Genomic DNA, 9,431 nt, shown 5'->3' on the forward strand with positions numbered 1-9,431 from the left:
CTAGAGACATTGCACACATCTCTTGTATCTGTTTTGTAATAAGCAGGGTGACCTTTTTGTGCTCTTTCATAATTCCAAAAGTGGCTTGCTCTTAAAAGTTCAAACTTGTCATGCAGTTAATCCTGGATGAAGACAAGGGCATGTGACATGTTGGGAAACAATGGATTTTAAAATAAAAAAGGAATTAATATTCAAATTAGCTAACCTTTGCAGTGGTTTCAAATTTATTGGTGGAAATTGCATGGTGAACTAGGGGCTTATAAATATTCTAATGCACATCTGGTCACGTCTTTCAGACGTCACGTCGGCCTCATGGCTAAGCATCTTGTGGCATTTGTGGAATCATCTACGTATTGTGATTTGTGTACTCATTAATTGAACAATTTAGACGCTCTTGGACATTTTTACCATTCCATACCATTTCAGGTGCATGCTCTATCAAAAGCTAGAAAATGAGAAACGCCATTTCTTCCTTGGGTGGCTATTCAAATAAAGGAGACTTAGAAAGGCCCAGTGAGATGCAGAATACTCTGGGTGGATCCAACTTTCTGTACAAGAGCACCTAGTAAGTGGTTATTTAAGTGGGGTAGGGTGACCAAGTATTTTAAATAAAATTCAGATGCATTTTGATCTGGTAATTACTGTCTGCTAAGAGGATGTGTGACACAAATGTAAGTTATTTAAAAAAATAGTTATACTCCCATATGACAAATATTTGTCCGGGGACAGATTTGCAAATCCAGGGACTGTCCCAGGGAACTGGGAACGTCTGGTAACCCTCCATTATCCTACTATTATGCAAAAAAGAGAAGATTAAACTGAATTGTATAGGTAGGAGTGGGGGAAACAGTGTCTATAGATCATCCTGATACCTTCCTTTTTAACAAAACAACAACAAGCAAATAAACAAACTACAAATCCCAGTAGCCTGGCCAGCATGGTGCTCACTGGGACTCCTGAGTTTTATTCCAAAACATCTGGAGGGCACCAGGCTGGGGAAGGTTGATATATAACCAGATGTTTATTTATTTGTTTGACTTCACTTTGAGGACTAGGATATGGTTCCACTGAGCTTATCCACACACATACGCAGGACTACAAAAGTTATTTTGGTCTTCTCTATCAAATGGAAGCTTAGTGGAAGTTTCATTACAGTTTGTAGAGACTTCCTGCCAGCACAAATCAGAGAATTTTGTTATAACATGTATAATAAAAGGTTCCTGGCAGTACTTGGGCTGAATTATAGGTTGTGTCATGTAGACTGAAAGCTCTGCTGAGCTGAATGCTTCTCACTTGGCCTGTATCACAAACATGGCAACCTGTAAATCTGCTAAAATTATAGCCTCACACATTTGGCATCATCCATAAACGGTTTGTTTAAAAATAAAAAAGCATGTCAGATCATTATAATCAAAGATTGTCCTACAAAGTGGGAATCCAAAGAAAAAGGAGCAACATACCCAACCGTATGTAAACAAGCTGCTAATCTCCTTAATGACTATGAGCGCACAAAGCAGAGATTACAGAAAAGTGTACTCTTTTTGATTTGTAATATGCTGCACTCTAACAAACTGTGGTGTGGTTGTTATCAGTAAGAGTTCTTATGGCACAGGCGCCTCAATAAGCTTTTGCAGGGTTTGGATGAGGACTCTGGAATAGTTTGGATATCCCCAATTATCTGTGAATAAGACCAGAATCAGCTTTCTTGGAAGGGTGGGGGCTATGTCTTTGTTCCCAGGCTCTGTGGGTGTAAGGATTGTAATGGAGGCTGGAATGGGGGAGATACGGAGTTTTGATCCCAATCCTGTTTAAAGTTATTTTTAAGATGTTGAGCCTGTGCTGGACTTGCACAAGATATCAAACAACTGTTTGGATGTATCATTTATTTCTGCAAGTGAAGTTTTGAACTATCTAATGGGTCTGGACAATGTTTCAAGCCAAAGGGAGACAGTTTTTACGCATCCGGTTGCTTCAAGCTGCACAATATTAATATCTACAATAAAGGAAACCCGCCACTTCCTGAACTGCCAGCAGGGTGGGTAGCCCAGTGAATGAAGAGTCCAGGAGAGAGGTGGGGCAAGCATAAATAGCCCACATACCAGCCCCAGTCCCTCTCCAGTGTCAGCACATGGTGCATCTGCATATTGAAGCCACTTGCCAGGGCCTCTCCATTTACAGAGTGGCTACAAAAGCCACTCACTGCCACTGCTGCTTCAGGCACAGCTGGTGTGGGATTGTTTCTGCAGTTGCCCTCTATTTCCAGGACATGTCCTCTTTTTCATGGGTATGTAAAATGAGATTCATCATAGAGATCCATAGTTAAAAGTAGAAGTTGGCAAATGTGTCCTCTTTTTTGCTCTTCAAAATATGGCAGCCCTAGTCAGACACCTGAAGATTATTCCACAAACCATCCTTGGAGTAGCCATAACCTATACACAATCCATGAAGGTGCAAATTAGGTCTGAGGGAGTCACTAGAAAATTAACATGGTGTGTGAGAGAGTGTGTGTTTTTTAAAAAAATACCTAACAAAATAAATGAACTGGCCCATGCTTCCAAGATAAAAAAAATTAATTTTCCTGAACATAACATGCCAAGGAAATCTGGGTCAATAAGCAACTACTGGCTGTGAAATGCACTGGAAACCTACAGCAATGTTTAATTGCTTCTTCTCCAAAGTTCTGCTCCCTCCTCCTGCTTTTATTCATTTCAGAGAACCTTATTAATGTGTGCTAATGAGCAGAAGGAAAGGAAGGAATAGAAAGAGCAGAGGGAAGAGGTGTCAGGCAAGAGAGAAAGGAAGAAAGAAGAAAGGATTTTTTAACAGTATTCTATAACCTAAAGAAAGGCCTGGTGGATAGATACCAGCAAGCTTTTCTGTGAAAACCGAATCAAGGCGCCAAAAGCTGAAAATAAATATTCAAAAACAGAAGAAAAGGAGAAAGTCAGAGGGAAAGATTTTTGAATTGCAAGGCTAGGTAATTATAAGTGAATAGGGGGAGTAGGTTTTTAATGGTTTCTCTTCGTAATTATTTTTTCACGTGTTATGATGGTGACATGCCTATTTCAGAATAAGCATTTCACATTGTTGAATATAACCTATTCGGTTAACATACTACTTTCAAGGGCCTCAGAGTAACATTGCCAAGAGTGACTTAAACCCCACTCTACATTTGCTTGAAATGGAAAACTAGAATTTAAACCCTGGTAGTCTGACTAAAACTAGGCACTCAACCTCCAGTAATTTGGCTTCCATGTGATGTTTCTTTGTTAGCATTTCAAGGAGAAAAAGGAATTCACTCAACACTTTCTCTTCTAGAGGCATTATCCATCACTCCCTTGTTATAATTGCCACCCTGTTTGCTGATGGATACTCTGCATGTTTAATAGAAACATAATAAACAGAAGCCCAACAACTGTAACATTTCCAGGCATGGAAACTCATAGGGAATGAGAAACATTAACCCACCACCCAGCCATTTTGTTCATGCACTTGTTAAAGTGTATGCCAGCCGTATGGGTTTCCACAAGGCTAAGGACCTGGTGAATCCCTTCCAGTAGCACCAGTAGCATGTTTTGTTTTGACTATGGCAGACCAACACGGCTACCTATCTGTAACTGGACCTGGTGAATGTGGAGGCTGGAAGGGCCATAGCAAAGTGGTTGAACACTTGCACTTGCACGGCACTGCATGCAAAAGGTTCCAGGTTCCGAGACTTCCGGGTTAGCGCCATCGGCGAATGGCAGAGTTCCTCCGACTGGAGGAACGGGCTCCGTGGAAACTGGGTCTTCCCGCCGTGGCAAAGGCGGGGACCTGCTAGAAATCCCAGGTGGAGGAAGCCTGGGAACGTGGGGTTCGGCAGAGCACCAGGAGCGCCTCCCCTACTCGCGGGGAACCCCATTTTGGGGCTCCGGAGCGAAGTAGGGTGAGCGGCGCGGTGCTGCAAACTGATTGCTATTTTCACGGAGGGAAACCGCATAGCCATCGCCGGAGAGCGCTGACTTTTTCCTGTTGACAATTGGACTCTAAACAAATACCCGTGAGTAGAATCATAGAATCATAGAATCATAGAGTTGGAAGAGACCACAAGGGCCATCGAGTCCAACCCCCTGCCAAGCAGGAAACACCATCAGAGCACTCCTGACATATGGTTGTCAAGCCTCTGCTTAAAGACCTCCAAAGAAGGAGACTCCACCACACTCCTTGGCAGTAAATTCCACTGTCGAACAGCTCTTACTGTCAGGAAGTTCTTCCTAATGTTTAGGTAGAATCTTTTTTCTTATAGTTTGGAACCATTGCTCCGTGTCCGCTTCTCTGGAGCAGCAGAAAACAACCTTTCTCCCTCCTCTATGTGACATCCTTTTATATATTTGAACATGGCTATCATATCACCCCTTAACCTCCTCTTCTCCAGGCTAAACATGCCCAGCTCCCTTAGCCGTTCCTCATAAGGCATCGTTTCCAGGCCTTTGACCATTTTGGTTGCCCTCCTCTGGACACGTTCCAGTTTGTCAGTGTCCTTCTTGAACTGTGGTGCCCAGAACTGGACACAGTACTCCAGGTGAGGTCTGACCAGAGCAGAATACAGTGGCACTATTACTTCCCTTGATCTAGATGCAATACTCCTATTGATGCAGCCCAGAATTGCATTGGCTTTTTTAGCTGCTGCGTCACACTGTTGGCTCATGTCAAGTTTGTGGTCAACCAAGACTCCTAGATCCTTTTCACATGTACTGCTCTCAAGCCAGGTGTCACCCATATTGTATTTGTGCCTCTCATTTTTTTTGCCCAAGTGCAATACTTTACATTTCTCCCTATTAAAATTCATCTTGTTTGTTTTGGCCCAGTTCTCTAATCTGTCAAGGTCGTTTTGAAGTGTGATCCTGTCCTCTGGGGTGTTAGCCACCCCTCCCAGTTTGGTGTCATCTGCAAATTTGATCAGGATGCCCTTGAGTCCACCATCCAAGTCGTTGATAAAGATATTGAATAAGACCGGGCCCAAGACAGAACCCTGTGGCACCCCACTAGTCACTCTTCTCCAGGATGAAGAGGAACCATTGATGAGCACCCTTTGGGTTCGGTCAGTCAGCCAGTTACAAATCCACTGAGTGATAGCATAGTCAAGTCCGCATTTTACCAGCTTCTTTACAAGAATATCATGGGGCACCTTGTCAAATGCCTTGCTGAAATCAAGGTAGGCTACATCCACTGTGTTCCCTTCATCTACCAGGCTTGTAATTCTGTCAAAAAACGAGATCAGGTTAGTCTGACATGACTTATTTTTCAGAAATCCATGCTGACTATTGGTGATCACAGCATTCCTTTCTAGGTGCTCACAGACTGTTTGCTTAATGATCTGCTCCAGAATCTTCCCTGGTATTGATGTCAGACTGACTGGGCGGTAATTATTTGGGTCCTCTCTTTTCCCCTTTTTGAAAATAGGGACAACATTTGCCCTCCTCCAGTCTGCCGGGACTTCGCCTGTTCTCCAGGAATTCTCAAAGATGACTGCCAGTGGTTCTGAGATCACATCTGCCAGTTCTTTTAATACTCTTGGATGCAGTTCATCTGGCCCTGGAGACTTGAATACATCTAAACTAGCCAAGTATTCTTGTACTATCTCCTTAGTTATTCTGGGCTGTGTTTCCTCTGCTGAATCATTTGCTCCAAATTCTTCAGGTTGGGCATTGTTTTCTTTATCGGAGAAGACTGAGGCAAAGAAGGCATTGAGGAGTTCAGCCCTTTCTGTGTCCCCTGTTTGCATTTCACCATCTTCTCCTCTGAGTGACCCCACTGTTTCTTTGTTCTTCCTTTTGCTACGAACATACCCATAAAAGCCTTTTTTGTTGCTTTTAACCTCTCTAGCAAGCCTGAGTTCATTCTGTGCTTTAGCTTTTCTGACTTTGTGTCTACACGTGCTGGCTATTTGTTTGAATTCCTCTTTGGTGGTTTCCCCCCTTTTCCATTTTTTGTACACATCCTTTTTTAATCTTAACTCAGTTAAAAGTTCTTTAGATAGCCACCCCGGCTTCTTTAGGCACCTTCCATGTTTCCGTCTCATTGGTATTGCCTGAAGTTGTGCTTTTACTATCTCTCTCTTAACAAGCTCCCAGCCATCATGAACTCCCTTTCCTTTTAATATTACTGTCCATGGGATCTCACCCAGCACTTCCCTAAGTTTTATGAAGTCGGCTTTCCTAAAGTCAAGAAATTGAGTCCTAGTATGCTTGGCTGCTCCTTTCCGCTGTATAGTAAACTTCAGAAGAGCATGATCACTCACACCTAATGATCCTTCCACTTCTACACCACTAACCAGGTCATCAACATTGGTTAGGACCAGATCTAAAATGGCTGTTCTTCTTGTTGCTTCTCCCACTTTCTGGACAACGAAGTTGTCTGCAAGGCCAGTGAGGAATCTGTTTGACCTTATGCTCTTGGCTGAGTTTGACATCCAGCAAATATCCGGGTAATTGAAGTCCCCCATTACTACTATCTCCCTTCCTTTTGCATGCTTGGCCATCTGTTCCAGGAAGGCATCATCTATGTCCTCCGTTTGGCTTGGGGATCTATAGTAAACTCCCACAATGAGGTCCCTGTTATTCATCTCTCCCTTAATTTTGACCCAAATGCTCTCACTTTGGCTTTGAGGTTCTAAATCTTGGATCTCTTCACAGGTATACACATCCCTGACATATAACGCCACTCCTCCTCCTTTCTTGTCTGGTCTGTTTCTCTGAAATAGATTGTAACCCTCCATCATTACATTCCAGTCGTGGGACTTATCCCACCAGGTTTCAGTGATGCCTATTATGTCATATTTAGTTTGCTGTACCAAGAGCTCAAGCTCATCTTGTTTATTACCCATGCTTTGCGCATTAGTGTACAGACATTGAAGTCCATTAATCATTCCCCCGTGTCTCTTATTTAAGGATTTTTTCCTCCCACCACTAGGTCTGCGTACTGTTTGCTCCATTTGGTCTATGACATTTGGATGATCATCTTCATCAATTGATAGACTCCTACCTTCAGGAGCACTGTCTTCCTCCCCCACATTAGTCAGTTTAAAGCCCTCCTGATGAGGTTTCTGAGATTTTTGGCAAAAACATTCCTCCCAACCGTTGTGAGGTGCAGCCCATCTCTTGCCAGAAGTCCATCTTCAAGAAACTGCAGTCCGTGATCTAAGAATCCAAACCGTTCCTGTTTACACCATTTGCGAAGCCAGCTGTTCACTTCCACTATTTTTCTCTCTCTCCCTGGGCCACGTCGTTCAACTGGGAGGACAGATGAGATGACAATTTGTGCATTTAATTGCTTCAATTTCCTGCCCAGAGCCTCATAGTCTCTTTTGATCTTCTGGAGGCTATTGCTTGCAGTGTCATTGGTTCCCACATGAACCAAGAGGAAGGGGTATTTGTCAGTGGGTTTTATGATTCCTTGCAGTCGTTCAGTTACATCTTGGATCTTAGCCCCGGGGAGACAGCACACTTCCCAAGACATCTTGTCAGGCCCACAGATCACTGCTTCTGTTCCCCTCAGTAGGGAATCCCCTATCACCACTACACGCCTCCTCTTAGGTTTGGTCGGGGTTCTTCCATGATCTGTCCGTTCCAAGCTCGCCTGCACATTCCCTGAGGACTGACTTTGCTGCTCGTCTTCATGTACCTGATCGACTGTAACGAGGGAGAGATCCTCAAATGGAGTCTGCTCTTCGTCTTCCATTCTAGGGGAGAGGACCTCAAAGTGATTGTGTATTTCTAAACAATCAGAGCGAACCCTGGGCCTCCTACTTCTTTGAGTCACGTTTCTCCATATATCTGGCTCCTGTGTTGGTGAACTAGCCTCCTTCTCAGGGGAGTCCCCTGTCTCCTCCTTGGTGGAGACGGTGTGCTCTGTTGCTTCCAAGAAGAGCTCCAGCTCTCTAATTCTTTGGAGCGTAGCCACACGTTCCTCCAGTTGCTGGACTTTGTCTTTTAAGAGGGCAATCAACATGCAATTGCTGCAGGTAAAGCTGCCTGCCACCTTTGGCAAGATGGCAAACATTGTGCAGGAACCGCAGGCGACTGCAGCTGTTCCCTCACTCTCCATCTTGAGAACGTGTCATTGGGGCTGGCTACAGTGGTCCTCCATCATAAGAAGCGTGCAGACAGGACAAGTAACTCCGCCCCCAAAAACCCCTAGGTCTCCCCCAACAAACGTTTGAGACTAGCTCCCCTAAATCTAAAGATAGATCAAATTGCGCGCGACGCTAGGCACGCGCCGCTGCCCTACAAGCTCTGATAAGCTCCTCCCACAGCTAATCACCTACCTCAACAGAAACCCTGCCCCCTCTGACCTTTGCACAGGGAGAGCAGCTAATCAGCCACAAGAAACACACACAGGAGAAAACCCTTTTTGCTCCTTCTTCAGCCGCTGCCCTACAAGCTCTGATAAGCTCCTCCCACAGCTAATCACCTACCTCAACAGAAACCCTGCCCCCTCTGACCTTTGCACAGGGAGAGCAGCTAATCAGCCACAAGAAACACACACAGGAGAAAACCCTTTTTGCTCCTCCTTCAGCCGCTGCCCTACAAGCTCATCCTAATTTGGCATTGAAGCGGGAAGGTTCAAAACAGGAAGTCCGCCTTCCGCTTTTTGTAAACAGACTGAAGCAAAAACCTTGTAAGCTAATAGCCTGGAAAATTGTTTTGTAAAGATCAAAATTTCCTTCATTTATAACCACTAAAATCCCCAACTTGACTGTTTAAGTCTGCAGGAGAGGGAGTAAAGAAAAATAAGTTTCCACCGTCTCAAACCTGGGAATGGGGGTCAGAGACAGAAATTGTTTGAGACGTCCATTGACTGTGAATGGAACATTTTGACAGATAGCTAAAAAAGAGAAACAAATGATTCCAATGTTGCCTTTTGCATTCTAAAGAAACAAAATACTTGAAAATTGAAAGTAACTTTCTTTTGTTGGATATGCTTTAAAAAGACGGTTACAAATAGAAACTGTCTCCTCTAGAGGGAGCTTGTCAAATTGTTGCTGCAGTTTACTTGGGACTTCACAGCTGCGAGATTAAGATCGTGGAAGCAGACAGCGACCTTGAATAAAAATGTGTTTGGAGGAAGTTTTGATGCTTGCTTTTCGCAAGACGAGCGCTTTATTGGAGCAGCTGCACGAGAAGATGGATTTGATGAAGAAGAAGTTGGATTTGATGACTGTTGTAGTCAGGGAATGTGATCAAATAGGGAATACTGACGCAGAAATGATACAGAGACCAACTCAGGAAACTGGTTCGACTGTGCAAATGCAAGGGCAGATGATAATGGAAGAGGTTGCGATGGTACCTCAAGCAATACAAATGGAGAGATCTGAGGCCCTGCAGGAGCATGTTGTTGTTTTGGAAGATTGAATTTGGAATGGGCCAGTGGGAGTCTGGAGCTGAGGAGGC

Source organism: Podarcis erhardii (genome assembly GCF_964252035.2).
Source record: "Podarcis erhardii genome assembly, chromosome: 10".
Taxonomy (NCBI): Eukaryota; Metazoa; Chordata; class Lepidosauria; order Squamata; family Lacertidae; genus Podarcis; species Podarcis erhardii.